The 18,271-nt window shown below is 36.1% G+C and overlaps 1 non-coding gene across 3 annotated transcripts; it reads right to left on the minus strand.

The window, feature by feature from the left end:
- Window positions 1-9,675: 9,675 nt before the first annotated feature.
- On the minus strand, window positions 9,676-12,369 carry LOC107844782. Of its 3 annotated transcripts, XR_007045515.1 has the most exons (4): window positions 12,048-12,314; window positions 11,562-11,804; window positions 10,263-11,100; window positions 9,676-10,061 (listed from the first exon to the last, which is right to left on the minus strand). It is a non-coding gene; the product is annotated as an uncharacterized LOC107844782 (transcript). The 3 variants fall into 3 exon arrangements; XR_007045514.1 differs by having other exon boundaries at window positions 9,676-11,100; window positions 12,048-12,369; XR_007045512.1 differs by lacking the exon at window positions 10,263-11,100 and having other exon boundaries at window positions 12,048-12,300.
- Between the last annotated feature and the right edge of the window lie 5,902 nt (window positions 12,370-18,271).

Genomic DNA, 18,271 nt, shown 5'->3' on the forward strand with positions numbered 1-18,271 from the left:
AACACTGCCCAACACAATCATCATGCTCCACTTGAAGGTTTATCCATATTCATTTGATCATGATCATCAGTGTCGTAATTCTGAAATATATCCTCATCAACTGATGGTTGAGTATAGTCTGGAGGTTGGGTGGGTCAAATGGTGTTGTTTAACCTTTATCTTCTTCATCATCATCATGTCTCTCAACTATTTTTATCCTCAAAATTTGTTTAGAACCATCAGGGGCAACATCAAACATGTACAACCCCGCTTGCCTAACATTTGTTATGAAAGATAGATGGATTTTTCATTTAGCATTAATCAAATAATTGATGATCAAGTTGATAAACTCACAATTTAATTCCTCTCTTTCAATTATGATCTCAACCATGTCGTCATACATATTATTGCAATGCAGTGCAATTAGCACTATCACCTTAGTAAGAAACTTTCACTTTGAACACTTTGAAGTCTCCTCTCATTCACCATCATAATCACCGCCTACTACAATATATTCATCAATTTACATAATAAATTAATAATGGTCGAGGCTATTGTTCATTACTTGATAATTGTAATTCACGCAAAAGAAAAAAAACACAGGGATGGATCTCTTAAAATATCAACTATGCTAATGAAATGGTAAAATAAACCATCAAAATATCACAAAAAATGATCAAAAAGATGTTGCCAAAAAAATGAGCTTCTTCTACAACGGATAAAAAATTTTAAGTTGCTACAACAATGGAAGACTACAATGGTAGATCTTAAGGAGGCTTTTATCGTGTGGAGTAATTTTTCAGTGAAAAGCTTATCATTTTGGCCAAAAGTCGACCTGGACATCAGAGAATCTATGTCATGACCCAAAAAATTATGTATGATGGCACTTATCGCAGAACCCTTGACAAGTAAGTCAATCACCCAAACTGATATGCAAAAGAAAATCACAACACAAATTCCAAGGCAATAACTAAATGAGACATACAATGGTTGGATGAACCAATAATTAATCTTAGTTTCTTACATTACTACATGTGTATTACTTCGTAAAATCTATGTTTTCCATACTCAGATGGATTATTGGTGCTTCTTTAACCTTTGTATGCACCTACCGACCCTCAACGCTTTCAGGAAAGACCCACGAGGGTTCGTAATCTGTATATTATCTCAATACTCAATCACAATCTCAATATACATATCACATCTCTGACTCATGAGCTACGGCAGAGGATTTTGTAAAAATGTCTTAGTATTGTCAAAAATTAGTATTTCGACAATGATACTAATATCTCATGAATATATGTATGACATGAGGATGTAATTCTCACTACCAAACCAGCATGAAGATCTCAAAATCCACTCAATAATGTAAACGTGAGTCTACAATCCACTCAATATATCCATCAACCATGATTACTTATAAGCAATATACCATTAGAGTGAAAAATTCAAGTAAAACATCAATAATATCACACTAACCCTAACTTAGGTATTACTATCATGAAAAAAGCAACCAAATGCATACACAAGTCCAATGATATCAGATAAGGCCCCCACATGGGCCATACGCAATAAATATCATCTCAAACTAACAACAATAACAATATAAGCCCCCACACAGGCACACAACAGTTATAATATTATTTTCACCATTTTTATCCATATCCATAGCATGATTTTATATAAATATTAATTATCCAACACAGTTTGAAGAACGTTAAGCTATAACCTACCTGGTGATGTAAAAATTTATGCCTAAAACCCTTCACTTGGAGTTTTTCCCCTCTAAAAAATAGCTTTAGAATCAACTAAATCATAAAAATATAGAATCTACGTGTCAAAAGAAAACGATATCTATATTTCTCAAATCGAGGTCAAGATGGAACTCCAAGAAGGGTTTGAAAAAAGGGTAAAATCTGAATTTTTAGCTCAGGTACCACTAAAGTGATTACCGCTAAATCAGTCCCATGACCGCTAATGCGGTTGCACCATATAATTGTGTCAGCAACTTTGCTAAAAATGTAAAGTTGTGTATCAAGCCCTCGGAATTCGTTCGAAAGTTCATGAAGGAAAACGAAATATAGTACTAGACTAAATTTGATGATCCGAACTCAATGGCGACATCAAATGTTATAAAAGAGGTTGTTTTCATAAAATTAGCCCTTGAAACTCAATTGTATAATTTTTTGAATCGAGGGTCAAAATGAGTTCCAAAAGCCATAAAATTAAACCAACCATGCTACTAAGTACTAACCTAACATCAATATCTCAAATTTGTTGCCGCAGTTTGTTTTGCCTCTGATGCATAGAACAACAAATATTGACCGAAGCCAACTATGACCTCTTTTTTATCTTCTAAAAATCGCAAACTCGCATAAATCATGTTGACTCATATTAAGAATCATGTCAACCATATCCAAACCCCAGAAACATCATGTAGCAACTATGGAGAGGGGTAAAATAGTTAAAATACATAAAAAGAGAATTCACAGAATAAAGCCTTAGAATCGACCTGTACGAAAAGGTTTTGGAGGGAAAGATGATTTTTCTGATTTTTTTTAAAATTCTTAATAGGGACATATTATATTTAAAAAGGACATAAAGTCATCATTGAAGTTATCCTAAATTTATTAAAAGACACTTTAACGCGTCCTAATACCCCCCTCAACTAATTTATAATGGTACTTTTACATTATTTTTGGACCAACCCAAATTTTTATAAAGTTGGTGTTAATCACACACCACTTATTACTTAACATGTGCTAAATTAATTTAAAATATTTTTTTCATTTTAAATATTTCTTTTTTTCATTTCCTTCTTCTTTATTTTTCTCTTTCTACTTTTGACCACAATCCCCCCCCCCCTCCCCAAATTCTTCTGTCTTCTTCTTCTTCTTCTTCAGCCAACCCCTTTTTTTCATGTTTCTAATTTCTTCCATTATTTCACTAGGTAACTTGATCGTACTTCGCGCGATCATAAAATAATTATTAAATTTATGAAATATCTTTAATATTACTTGAACACTAAAAGTAATGGAACGTAAATTTTTTTAAGAACTAAAAATTATTAAAATATATTTTTATCTTGAGCAGGGGATCCTGAAAAAACCTATTTACCTCATCTCTACATTCTGCTCTCTCCAAATCTAACTTTGTCAGAATACATTAAATATGATGTTGTACTCTAACTTTAATCCTAGTTATACACAAAATTGCATGATACATAACATATAACCACCAACAAATAGAAATTATAAGAACCCATCTCCTTTTTTTTCTACTAGCAAGAAAATACAAAAGTAAATTGCCAAGTGATTATTATTATAACTTTTAAGAAAATTGAAACAGAATAAAAAACATTGTCCATCAATGGTTGAGTGTTGTCATGTTCTATTGCTCTCTAAAATTAATGTCCCTCTCTTCTTATGCACCTCGTTCAATTTGGTCATCACATTTTTCTCATTTCACCCTTCGATCGTTCTTCTTGATAGTGTATGTTTTTGTTTGATATGATGAATATAATGAAGAGGCAAAGTAAACCAGAAAATATTTTGTTATGCTGATAAATCTTGCTTTATGATTTCTGTTACCAATAAATTTTGCTTCATAATTTTTATTTCTAATTTATAGGTTACTAAGCCTTATTATTGATATTTGTGATAGTTATAGTGATTAATGTAATCAATTTATAATTGATATAGAATTTAAATATTCAAAAATTAATGGCCAATTAAATGCACAAATGAAAGAAAAAATGCAATGAAATAAAAAGATGATAAAAAAAGAGATAGAAAGATAAATAGATTTGTTGGCTTTAGAGACATCCCACGTCGCCTTTGCTAGATCACGAGTCACGAGCACCATTAACTTAGACACTAATCCACCTCTTGTACCAGGTATATTTGCTAACATCATTGTTGTTGGCATTGTAATTTACAACACCGCCTTTACAATCAACATTATAATCTTGCTAATTGAGCATGATTCGCAGCATCAATTTGACTCTCAAGACTACTGGCATTCTGCATTCCTTCCACTTCTTGGGAGTCGAAGCTAGAATCAGTTTTGTTTACGGAGATGTTATGTTTTTGAATGTTAACCTTTAATGTAGGATGCATATCCTTAATTATTTCTTCCTCATGTTTAGTGATTCCATTTCCACATCTCTCTTTGTACCCAGATCAATGGTTACTAGCAAGAACTAACAAGGAAAAACATATAATCAATCTACCGATTTTCTTTATTGGTTAGGTAAGAGGAAAAATCAAGAAGATATGGCTCTGCGTGAATGATGATGCTAACTTATGTTTTTCAAGTGCCATGTGATCTTTGCAGGTTTCTATGCAAAATAATGAGCAGAAAATAGTCAGATGTCGCAGAGTCTTAGATCGTATAATTATTTAATATTTTGGTGAATGTAAGAATTGAGTGAGTTTACCAAACTTTAATGAGATACAATACTATTGATAAAAAAAAAGGCATCAGGTCCATTTCTAACAATTGTTACATATTTTCGACGTAAACTGTTTTGACTACCACATACATTGGCACATACACGACTATCTATTCCATTGATATGTAATACTGATAGGAGTAGTTATTCAGTTAGTTAGTTAGTTAGTTAGCTGACTGATGAGTCAGCTGTATAAGTGGTTGAAGGTTGTTAGAGGTTGTTAGATAATGATTAGTTAGTTACAATGAGCTGTCAAATAGAATATTCTAAAAGGAGGTGGTTATTAGATATTTTGTATCCTTTTCACAGCCTATATAAGGCACAACATCTCATAAATCTTAGAGGGTAACACAAGTTTAAGAAGCAGTTATAATTTTTGATTCTCCTCCTCCTCTTAGCTCTATCAATGGAGTCTTAGCAAGTATTTTCACATAGTATCAGAGCCAGGTTCACCTAGTTCATTATTTTCGATGTTGGATCCCCCGTCTTATATTATCCACGCTTTAGATGTCCAGTCCTGGGTGTGCGGGGGGTGTTGGAGTCCCACATCAATGGGTTAAGGGGTCTTTGGTCTCCTTATATGATCTTGGGCAATCCTCTTCTCGTGAGCTAGCTATTAAGATTGACTTAGGACCAAGGTCCATTTCTTAATTATGGTTCCATTTCTTTATTATGGTATCAGATCCAGGTTCAACACTAAGTGTGTTTTTCGATCACATTTCACTAAGTTTTCTGCACATTTTTGGATCTTTGTCTTCAGTTCTTTTTTCATAATCTAGATCTATATTACAGTTACATTCTATCAATCATGGGGCCTAAAATTGATCAAAGTGATCCACTTTTCATTGGTGCATCTAATAGTTCCAGTGTTGTACTAGTTCTAATCAAGTTAACTGGTTCAGAAAATTATAGTCTATGGAGTCGATCGATGCGTATTGCTCTCTTAGAGAAGAGGAAGTTTGGATTTGTCACTGGAACCTGCAACAAGGAGTCGTATCGAGAAGAGCTTCATGAGCAGTGGGAAACATGTAATGTAATTGTGCTTTCCTGGATCATGAACACTGTAAGTGAGAGTCTGCTATTTGGCATTATTTATGCCACGAGTGCTTGTGCAATTTAGGAGAATTTGAAGAAAAGGTATGGCAAGGTGAATCGTATGCGTATATACCAATTGCATCATAAAATTAATATGCACTCTCAAGGTACAGATTCAGTCTCAACCTATTTTACCAAGTTAAACAGTTTATGGAGTGAGTATGATGTACTAGTACCAAATTCTAGTTGCGATTGCCCTAGGTCCGAAGAGTACTCAGATCATATGTGTCAACTTAGACTTTTACAGTTTTTAAGTGCCTTAAATGAGTCCTATGATCAAACTAGAAGACAGATATTGCTCAAAGGAGTGACTCCTACTCTTAACCAAGCTTATGTTATGCTTATAGAGGATGCAATCCAACATTTAGCTTGTATGCCGACTGTGCATGATAGATCAGAGCCACTTGCTATGCAAGTGAATCGAAACTATGGTTTTGGACAAAGCAGCACTAACTATAAAGGCAGAAAATGTGATTATTACCATCTCTTAGGTCATACCAAGGAAACTTGTTACAATTTGGTAGGGTATCCAAATGACTGGAAGAACAAGAAGAAACAAGGCTACAATTCTAACTTCAGATCACAAAATATTGGTAGTAACAGTTTCTCTACATGTAATAGGGGTAAAAATTTTGCCAACATTGACAACAAGTCTTCTCAGGCTTCAACTATGGTAATTGGTCAAGTTGATGCTGCTAGTTCTAGTCATGAAGTGACTTGTGCTCCACTGGCCAAGCCTCACACATTCACTGAGGAGGAGTACACTCAGATTATGACCATGTTGAGCAAAGACACAAAAGATATGAAATAAGTAAATATGACAGGTATTACTACTTGTTTCTTGTCCAAAGCATGTCCTGACAGTTGGATTGTAGACTCAGGTGCTACTCATCATGTGTCTGCACATAGACACCTATTCAAAAAAGGTACCAGATTAGATTCTAAATATTTGGACAAGTTGCACCTTCCAACAGGTGATGAAGTGATAATCTCACATACTAGAGAAGCCCATATTTTTGCAGATGATGTGATCAAAGATGTTCTACTTGTTCCAGACTTCAAAATCAATTTGTTGTCTGTTTCTAAGATAACCAAGGAACTTTCATATTTTGTATCCTTTTATCCTGATTTTTGTATCTTTCAGGACCTCTTCAATGGCAAGGTGAAGGGATTAGTAGACAAGAGGGTGGACTGTATGTTCTTAAAGGTGGTTGGACAGGAGATACTAATCAGTGATCAAAAACCAGTAGATTCATTGCAGAAGTCTCAACGTCTAGTTACAGCTTATGGCACCAGAGACTTGGACACTCTGTTGCTCAGGTTCTCAAATGTTTAGATATTCTGAAGAATCCTAGAAATGTAAATATGTTGAATAAATGTTCTGTGTGTCCACTAGCTAAACAGACAAGATTGTCATTCCCTATAAGTACTACTAGATGCTTTACATGTTTTGAACTTGTACACATGGATTTATGGGGTCCATATAGAATTTCTACTTTTGACAACAAATACTATTTCTTGACTATGGTAGATGACCATAGTAGATACACTTGGGTGCACCTGTTGCAGTTAAAGTCTGAGGCCATAGTGGCCATTAAGACATTCATTTCCATGATTAAAACCCAGTTTGGCATAATGGTGAAAACCATTAGATTTGATAATGGCACTGAATTTATCAACTCTCAATGTAAGACATTATTCCAGTCCCTGGGTATACTATATCAGACCAACTGTCCTCACACTCTTCAACAAAATGGACTTATGGAGAGGAAGCACAAACACATATTAAACATAGCTAAAGCACTCAAGTTTCAGTCTCACTTGGCCATTAACTATTGGGGACTATGTGTAAAGGCTGCAATATATCTAATAAATAGGTTACCATCTTCTATTCTAAGTGGTAAGAGCCCATTTCAGTTGATATTTTCCAAGGATCCCAAGTTGTCACATCTCAGGGTATTTGGATGCTTATGTTATGTCACTATCCTCCCAAGAGGTGATAAGTTCACAAAAAGGGCTAAACCTGCAGTCTTGGTGGGATATTCAGAGTCTCAGAAGGGATATTTACTGCTGGATATCACCTCAAAGAAACTATTAGTCAGTAGAGATGTTGTGTTTCATGAAGATACATTTCCTTTTGCTCCTTTACCAGTACAAAATACACAAGCTTCCTTATCTGAAGAAGATATCACTGAATTCTTGATCCCTACAGATGAAGAAATATTTCATGAAACGACCACTGAGAGTGTTACTGAAGAAGCTCCAATTGAAGGGGATGGAATTTCTGATGCTGCAGTACCTGGTACAGCTTCCCCTGGCACCAACCATGAAGAAACATGTCAAGACGAATGTTCCCTGTATCAACCCTATTCCAGTAGACCAACAAGAACAAGAAGACCACCAGTGTGGATGCATGATTATGTTGATACTTCCAGAAACCAGAGATGCAAACATCCATTAGCCAACAGCTTGTCTTTCAAAAATCTGATTCCTACTTATCTGTGCTATTTAACTAAATTATCCACTTTGACTGAGCCTCAGCACTATAAACAAGCTATAAAAGATAAGAGGTGGGTGGAAGCTATGAAGTCAGAGATTCAGGCTTTGAAAGCTAACAACACATGGATTATTGTTGATCTACCTAAAGAAAAGAATACTGTTGGTTCCAAGTGGATATACAAAATAAAATACCTTACAAATGGTGAAGTGGAGAGGTTCAAAGCAAGGTTAGTGGACAAAGGATATAGCCAACAAGAAGGGTTAGATTATCATGAAACCTTCTCACCAGTGGCTAAGATGGTTACAATTAGATGTGTGATTGCAGTAGCTGCATCTAAAGGTTGGAATCTTCATCAAATAGATGTGCATAATGCATTCCTCCAAAGGGATCTTGAGGAGGAAGTCTACATGGAAATGCAAGAGGGATTTAAAAGACAGGGGGAGCACAAGGTGTGTAAGTTGATCAAATCTTTGTATGGTCTTAAGCAGGCCTTCAGGCAGTGGAATCTTAAGCTCACTCATGCCCTACTTGATGTTGATTTTACCCAGAGTGCACATGATTATTCCCTATTCACTCTGTATCAAGGTAATGATACTGTTATAGTGCTTGTTTATGTTGATGATTTGCTAATCGTTGGAAGCAGTGCATCATTGATCAATGCCACCAAAATTAAGTTGCATCAGCAGTTTAAGATGAAAGACTTAGGAGATCTCAAGTATTTTTTGGGGATTGAAGTTTTAAGACCAACATCAGGGATCATATTGAACCAAAGAAAGTACATTCTTAAGGTAATTGCTGACACAGGTCCTAGTGTTTCTAAGCCTGCTATTACGCTTTTGGAGTCTAATGCCAAGCTCACTTCCATTGAGTATGATCAAGCCACAGGTGCACAAGGTGATGAATTATTGTCTGACATTTCATCTTATCAAAGACTTGTTGGCAAGCTTATGTATGCCACTATTACAAGGCCAGACATTAACTTTGTTGTCCAGACTCTCAGCCAATTCATTCAACATCCCCAGAAGTTTCACTGGGAAGCAGCCATTAAGGTGGTCAGATACCTTAAAGGTTCTGTTGGTCAAGGGATCTGGTTAAAGGCTGAGCCTGCTACTACTCTGACTTGCTGGTGTGACTCAGATTGGGCTGTTTGTCCAAACACCAGAAGATCAGTTACTGATTATGCCATTCACTTTGACGATTCACTTATATCATGGAAATCCAAGATGCAACACACTGTGTCCAGGAGTTCTGCTGAAGCTAAGTACAGAAGCATAGCTTCAGTAGTTGTAGAACTCACTTAGCCGGTTGGATTGTTTCAGGAACTCAAGGTTCCTATCACCCTTCCCATTTTAGTTTATAATGACAGTAATTCAGCCATCCAATTGGCCAATAACCCTGTGTTTCATGAGAGAACCAAACATATTGAGATTGGCTGTCATTTCATCGAGGACAAGATAAAAAAATGGCTTGATTAAGGCTCTATATGTTCAGTCTAGTGATCAGCTTGCAGATCTGCTCACTAAGGGCCTGAGCCTTGCTCAACATACTCATTTACTTAGCAAGCTTGGTGTGCTGAACATTCTACACCCTGCAGCTTGAGGAGGAGTGTTTTGACTACCACATACACTGGCACATACACGACAACCTGTTCCATTGATAGGTAATACTGATAAGAGTAGTTATTCAGTTAGTTAGTTAGCCGACTGATGAGTCAGCTGTATAAGTGGTTGAAGGTTGTTAGAGGTTGTTAGATAATTATTAGTTAGTTACAATGAGCTGTCAAATAGAATGTTCTAGAAAGAAGTAGTTATTAGATATTTTGTATCCCTTTTACAGCCTATATAAGGCACAACATCTCACAAATCTCAGAGGGTAACACAAGTTTAAGAAGCAGTTATAATTTTTTATTCTTCTCCTCCTCTTAGCTTCATCAATGGAGTCTTAGCAAGCATTTTCACATAAACTTACAGCTGACGGACGAATGCCTCCAAGAGCGGTGTATAAAGAGAGTTTCCCTACTGGTATCCCCATTCCCTGTCAAGATGAATTACGATTGTCATTAATATGGCTATAGAAACCTAACAGAAATATGTGGCCAGACATGTTAAAACATACATTGGTGCGTAGAAAACTGAGAACATCAGTTAAACAGACAGATAATTAGCTTTCTATTATCCTTGGGAATCACCTATTTTAATTCCAAAAAGTGTTTGGTGAAGTTCATATAAAACATACCAGGCAACCTAGATCGCCAAGGCCCAATATTCGTTCTCTATCAGTTACAACAATAACTTGAATTTCTTCTCAGGCCAATTCTTTAATACCTCAAGAATTTTGCCTCTGCAAATGGCTATCGCATTTCAGATCTAAATGTAATAAGGAAACCCATGTACCACTAAATTTGAGAATTATCTGTTAGAATTCCAAACACATTCTTTTCTTTCAAGCTGATAAAAAGACCTTGAGGACGTTTGAAGATTCTACTTCTAGCATGCTTCACCTACTGTTGGAGTATAAACTATCGGGAGCAGCTCTTTTATGCTTTCCATAAGAAGCTTGTAGAATAGCCTCTCATTTCTCTCCTGCACCAGGATACATATGACAAGAATTTTTTGTATTATGATGCTAATAAAAATGGGCATAAAGACGTAGGAGGACTTGATCCAAGCAAGATCTGTTTGGTTAATGCTCAACATAATATATATTAACAGAGCAGACACTAATCACGAGCAACACACGGAGATATTAAAATCATTTGTGCTACTACCTGAAGATCCATCATGGCCATGTACCTTTGTAGTGGGTACATCATACAGAACATTCATCACTTTCTTAACATGATAGAAGAAGTGACACAAGTCTGCAGTTAAGCACAGAGAGCTTCCGTTTGGTCAGGAAGAGAAAGATTGGGAGAGTTATAATTAAGGATATGCAAGAAGTAACATGGACGACCTGAAGCTCCTGATCGACAACCACAGGAGAAAGAAGACCACTCAAATAGTGGGAATCCCTCTCTTTCTCACTGAAAGCTAGCCCTTTGTTCTAGTGTAGATCATGCAACAGTGAGTATCCGCTGCTCACCAAAGAAGAGAATCATTCTCATAATTCATACAAATGAAGAACACTTCTCACATTCACCAATGATGTCCATCTTTTTAACATCAAAAAGTTTAGGAGATTAACAAGCATTCCATTTTATTACAGCATTTATAGATGAGCTTAATTGGAAGGATGCAATTCGACTTCCCCCACCCCACATCCCGCAAGTGGCAGAGATAAGATTTTCACTAAGGGTTTCAAGATATGAAAAGTAAATATGAGAAAAGCCAAAAGGATTTAACATCTACCATGTATACATAAAAATATTTTTTTACAAAAAAGTACCATCATCAAGTGTCAATTGTTTTTAAAAAATAAAACAAACAAGAACCAACCAAGACAAAAAGAAAAATCATTCTTTACCAGATTGTAATACTTAATTTCAGAAAATCAACACAAATTTGAAACAAAAAAAGAAACAATTTTTGAACCTACCAATAGAGAAGGTCCAAGGGGTGATGGTTTGATCTTCACATCCCCAACACCACCAGTGACTGTAGATTTAGAATCTTTGTCTATTATTGCAACACTTTCCTTCATTTCCTTCAAATTATTCTCCATTAAAACACTTACATTCCTATCTGCACCTCTTCCATTTGATCTCACCACCACCATAGGGACTGACACCTTTTTCTTTGACTGGGTCAAACATTTTGAAATCCCACCGAACGAATTATTCTGCAAACAACAAAAACATTTTCAAGACTAATCTGGATGTTCCTCATTTTCTTCATAAATGTGGTCGGAAAATCGAAGAATAAAAGAAATTCATGTTCCCAACAACATGATCAAGAATTCAATAAAGGTCAGTCCGGTGTACCAAAGCTCCCACTATGCAGGGCACCGCAAGAGGGTTTTGTACACAGTCTTACTTGCATATGGTTAAGAGAGATTTAACAGAGAGACATGAAATGTAATTACCGTAAAGTGGTACCATTCAATGAGAACATTGTGATTGTGAGAAGAAAATGATGAAGGTTGTTCAATATAGTTGCTTCTTCTATTTCTCTTTCCTATATTGTGGAAAGTCTTGCTTGTTTTAATTGTTATTGTTTTGTAGACCAAAAAAAAGAGATCATTGCTTTGAAGTTGAATGACTAAAAATATTGCATTATCAGGTAAGAGTATGTGACATACTCAATGTCTAATACTTTATTATTTGTATCTATCTTAGCTTTAAACGGGACATACGAGACACTCCAGTTGGAAACATGCTTTAGGATTGTTAGTACATTCACTTTAGGTCTAGCTTTCTATGTGTCTCTTAGCCCTATTAGATATTTTTATTCCAGTAGAAAGAAAAGTTCTAGTACTTTTTACTGGCTTAGCTGTTATTGTTGTTGACAAACAAACGTAATAGAGAAAACTTACTGTTCGTAATAAATTTTCGTTTGGTGAAAATTAAGTGCAAACAAAAATGAAATAAACAAAAAGAATAATTTTATTTAAAGTAATTTTGCGGGTATAATTCCGTTATTTTCTCGATTCTTATCTCCTAAGCTTTTCCGTAATTCGAGGGTCTTTGTAGCGTAATTCTCAAACTTCCGGATGATTTGAGCCTCCCAGAAATTTGTTTGGATCTCCAAGAATTGTTTGACAACACTTCGTCTTATCGAGTTGACCTCCAGGCAGAACTCCGTTAGTCGATTCGTTAAAGAGTTGTGTAGTCAATGCAGAAGCTTCCTCTAATGCTTGCAGAATGTCCTCCTTTTTCTTTTCTTTTCTTTCTTAGAATGTTATGTTACCCCCTATTTATAGTTGTGGGGTAGGCCTTAGTTGCTTGTGATTGGACGAAACATGTCACTTTGACACTTGACACCTTTTGACTGGTTGTTGAATTTGAATGAGATTTTCACATCATTTGTACATATGTCGGCATCTCATTGGTTTTGGATTTGATTGGGATGCCACATCACTTGATGAGTTTGGGCTTCAAAGTGAGATGGGCCTTGATGAAGAATAAAATAGGCTTATTATTTTTTTTAGCCCAAAATAAGTTTAAACCCAAAACATAAGGCTCAAATTCAAATTTTATATGAATTTGATCCAATAAATTTTATGTGTCTACAGATGCCCCTTACTTCAAGGTTGGTCGACGTGTAGGCTTACCGAAACTTGGCAGCGAGACTTGAAGTAATCATGAATGTGTTTTCATTCTCATGATTTCAAAGGTATTTGTTTCTCCCAATGTTGATCATGCCAAATTGAAGCATTGTGCGCTTGGTACCGACACTTATCGCCAGATTAAAGTTTCACGTAGTTGGCATCAATCCGCATAGAACCTAGAAGCTTTATCCGGTCAACACTGTAGATGTGTTACATCTTCATTTTTTTGTGCAGGTTTATGCAAATGGTCTTGATGTCATACCAAAAAGGTCGACATGATTGATGTTGAACCATTTAGAGCACTACTTCCTTACTGCTTGATAAGAAAGTGACTTGAAATGATCTGATTTTATCCTTGACGACGCTAAAAGTTTTCTATTTTAGCTTCAGTAAGCATGTACTTGGTGTCATTCTTGCGATTTTGTGATGATGAAATTCTGAGTGTCTGCAGTCCATCGTTGCAAAGCAAGCATGTGGTGCATCTCATCCATGGGGCTCGGCGATAAAGAGGTTTCGAGTGAGAGCATCCTATTCTTTTCAAGGAGCACATACGTGGTGCCATCCAGCTTGATAATATTGACATAGAGAGTAGCCTTTTCTGACTTTAGTGAGCAAGTACTAGGCATACGTCCACAAAAATATTTATTCTACGATGGGAGAACAAAAATATGAGTTGTTTGATTCATAAAAATGGAATTCAATGTCCTATCTTATCAGCTTTGCGCAGCGTCACGATAAATTTCGTATTTTGATGTAGGAGTATCGAAATCAGGAGCCATTTTTTTTAGGAAACTAGACTCGTAGAGCTACGTCTTACGTGGGAATCGTAATCAGATTGCACCCAAATCGTCCTAGACATTGCCCCAAAACCGATCTTCTAATCTAGATTCGCTAGTTTCACCAGCTTTGTGCATCATCACGATAAATTCCATATCTTGACGTAGAAGTATCGGAATTAGGTTATATTTTTTGCATTGGAAAGTAGATTTGCAGAGCTACGTCTCATACAGAAACCATAATTAGATTGAATCTGAATCGTCCTAGATATTTCTCTAAAAACAGCCTTCTAATCTTGGTTCGCTGGTTATTTCAACTTTGCGCAGCGTCACGATAAATTTCATATCTTGACGTGAAAGTATCAGAATCAGGTTCCATTTTTTGCATTGGAAAGTAGACTCGCAAAGATACATCTCACGTGGAAACCACAATTAGGTTGCATCCGAATCATCCTAGATATTTCTCTAAAAACAGCCTTCTAATCTTGGTACGCTGGTCATTTCAGATTTTCGTAGCGTCATGATAAATTTCATATCTTGACGTGAAAGTATCGGAATAGATCTACATTAAGAATGAAATCCATCAACATATAACCTCTATATTTTCTCAGGTACTTTTTCAAAGTTGCAGCGTAAATCTTGTGATATTCTATTTCTCCTCAGATTTTGGATACTTTATGAATTTCATCATCAACTTCAAGTTTTGGGCCGCATCACTTTCATAATATGTTGAAGGCTAGACTAGAGCAATATTCAAAGTACCATAAGTCTTTTTCTTGTCTAGAAGACTTTATTGCTTGAGAGATAATGAAGAATCCTTTTGTTTTAAGACGGCATCTTCAAAGGACTCCAACTATGCATCCAAGCTTCATACTTTTCCTTCTTTTTTTTAGATTCGTTCATAGTTTAGACTCATGCAGGCCAGGAGTGACATGCAATTTAAGCTCGTGCCTTAAGGAGTGTTTTGACTTGCAGTTTAGGCTCATGCATCGAGGAGCGTCTTGACTTGTAGTTTAGGCTCGTGCATCAAAGAGCATTATGCAGTTTATGCTCGTGCCTTAAGGAGCGTTCTTGACTTATAGTTTAGGCTCGTGTATCAAGGAGCATCTTGACTTGCAGTTTAGGCTCGTGCATCAAGGAACATCATGCAGTTTATGCTCATGCCTTAAGGAGCGTTCTTGACTTGCAGTTTAGGCTCGTCTATCAAGGAGCATTTTGACTTATAGTTTAGGCTCGTGCATCAAGGAGCATTTTGACTTACAGTTTAGGCTCAAGGAGCATTTTGACTTACAGTTTAGGCTCGTGCATCAAGGAGCATTTTGACTTACAGTTTAGGATCATGCATCAAGGATCATTTTGACTTACAATTTAGGCTCGTGCATCAAGGAGCATTCTTGACTTGCAGTTTAAGCTCGTGCAGCAAGGAGCAGCTTGAGAAAGAATTCTTGTAATGTAGCTTTCCTCCCAACCCTTTGTAAGGGAGTATGGTTGCACTTTAGTTTGGTATTTATTGCCCCCATTGGTTGAAACAGATTTGCACTTGATCTTGTGTCGACTTTTGAAAGTTGGAGTTTAGAAGCCTTTTGACATTTTTTTCTTTTGTGAGCGATCAATGTCCAAGTATCACCCTTCTTGCAATTGGAGAAGTCATTTTTCATAGATTTTCTCATTGTTTTCTTCAAGGCTGGAACCCTAATTAGGTCAAATCTCCCAAATTGTAACATGATGATTTTTTTAACTTTTGGTGATTCCACAGAGCGCATGGCTTGTAGAGCTTTTGAAATTGAACCTTTCATATGGTACAGTTTGGCGCTAACATAATTTGCGTCAACTATATCGCCATCATCAATGATGATCTTTCCCTCTTTCATTAATGTCATGATCTTTTCCTTCAGGATGAAGCATTTGTGGTGTGATGACCAACAATGCGGTAAAATTTACAGTATTTAGGATCATCGACTTTTTTTTATTCTTCAGGTCGCTTTGACTTAGAAAGTTCAATGACTTCTTTGGCTAAAAACTCATCAAGAATTTCAGGAACATCAGAGTAAAAAAAAGAATATACCCTTTCTTGTAACTCTTTCAAAGTTGGTTGATTTTTTACCTCTCACATTTGTTGCTTTGGAGCTTCCTCTTTTAACTTTTGTCTTGTGGTGGCCTTTGTAAAACTCACAGTTTTCATCATATATTCCACAATTTGGTCTTTAAATGAGTCTTTGAATTTTGTGACTTCTTTCCTAGGATAAAAAATAGGTGGCGTCATTCTATGTCTTGCAATACTTAGCTTCATGTCATGAGCGCGCGTAGCTAATTCTTTAAAATTTTGAGGATTAATTCCTTGAAGGATATACACAAGGCCTCAACATATCCCTTGAATGCAAATTTCAATCGTAAAAGTTTCAGAAAGTTGATCCCTGCAATTGAAGCTCAATATTTGCCAACGATTTATGTAGTTCACTACAGGCTCATCTTTACTTTGTCTTTTGTTTGTAAATTCCATCATGCTGACTGTATGACAAGTGTCGTAGAAATGATTTAGGAACTGATTTTCTAGTTGCTCCCAACAATCGATTGATCCAGACTCCAAGTTAGTGTACCAATCAAAGGTGTTGCCTTTCAAAGAGCAAACAAACTGCTTGACAAGAAGATCACCATGTATGCCAGCAATACTACAAGTTTCAACAAAATGAGTGATGTGTTGCCTTGGATTTCCATTTCCATTAAATTGTTGAAAATTTGGCGGTTGATAGCCAATTGGCATCGGTAAGCCCTCGATTCTTTTAGAATACGGATTTGAGTATCCTACGAAACTTTGTAAAGGACTATCATATTGTGCCTTGATAGTGTTTGCAATCATATCTTGCAGTTGTTGAACTGTTAGAGTAGCCATTGAAGCGGATCGATCATCGCAGTAATTGCCACTTGTCTTGATGAGAGATTCACCATCTACTTTTTCTCGTGGTGTTAGATTATAATTTGACTCTCCAGGATCGTAGAGATCTAACTTGCTCATAAATCGGGCGATTTGATGATCTTTCTCATCAACGGACTTCTTTATGGCTTCAATGGTTTGCTTCATCATTGCAAACTTCTCATCCAAGTTAATTGCATTAACCATGAAGGTGTTGACTTTCATTGAAGTTGGGGAATTCATCAAGTTTTCAGATTCTCCAAAGTTGCAGCCAGTTTCAGACGGTTCATCTGATAACATAGATGCGAAGTTGCCCCCAGGGATTGTAGTTACTGCCGAAATTTAAGATTTTCTCCTTTTTGTCATCGCCATAATGGTGAAGTATTGGAATCCATCCAAATCACAAGCGTTGAGATTGCATCTATTGATGGGGTCAACAAGCTTGATCTCAGTAAACGTGGCAGTAGTAGACTTCTTGCACGAAAATTCATTGATTTTTCTGAAGTACATTGTAGTAGTTGAATATGTGATTTTCTTTGACTTGTAAGAGGAAGAGATGAAGAGCAGAACTGGTCCCATTGGGCGTGCCAATTTGTTCACAATAAATTTTCGTTAACGCTCAAAATTAACTACAAGCAAAAAATAAAATAAACAAAAAGAATAATTTTATTTAAGGTAATTTTGCCGGTACAATTCCATTATTCTCTCGATTCTTATCTCCTAAGCTTTTCCCATAATTCGAGGGTCTTTGTAGCATAATTCTCGAACTTTCGGATGATTTGAGCCTCCCAGAAATTTATTTGGATCTCCAGGAATTGTTTGACAGCACTTTGTCTTGTCAAGTTGACCTCCAGGCAGAACTCTGTTAGTCGATTCGTTGACTAGCTGTGTAGTCAATGCAAAAGCTTCCTCCAATGCTTGCAGAATGTCCTTTTTTTTTCTTTTCTTTTCTTTCTTAGAATGTTATGTTACCCCTTATTTATAGTTGTGGGGTAGGCCTTAGTTGCTTGTGATTGACCGAAACATGTCACTTTGACACTTGGCACCTTTTGACTAGTTGTTGAATTTGAATGAGATTTCCACATTATTTGTACATATGGCGGCGTCTCATTGGTTTTGGATTTAATTGGGATGCCACGTCACTTGATAAGTTTAAGCTTCAAAGTGAGATGGACCTTGATAAAGAATAAAATAGGCCTTTTATTTTTTTTTAGCCCAAAATAATTTTAAACCCAATAACATATGACTCAAATTCAAATTTTATATGAATTTGATCCAATAAATTTTATGTGTCTATACTTACATTGATAGGTAGTTCTGCAGAATAGACTTTGGACATTTGTACATCCTCA

The sequence above is a fragment of the Capsicum annuum genome, chromosome 1, assembly GCF_002878395.1.
Source record: "Capsicum annuum cultivar UCD-10X-F1 chromosome 1, UCD10Xv1.1, whole genome shotgun sequence".
Taxonomy (NCBI): Eukaryota; Viridiplantae; Streptophyta; class Magnoliopsida; order Solanales; family Solanaceae; genus Capsicum; species Capsicum annuum.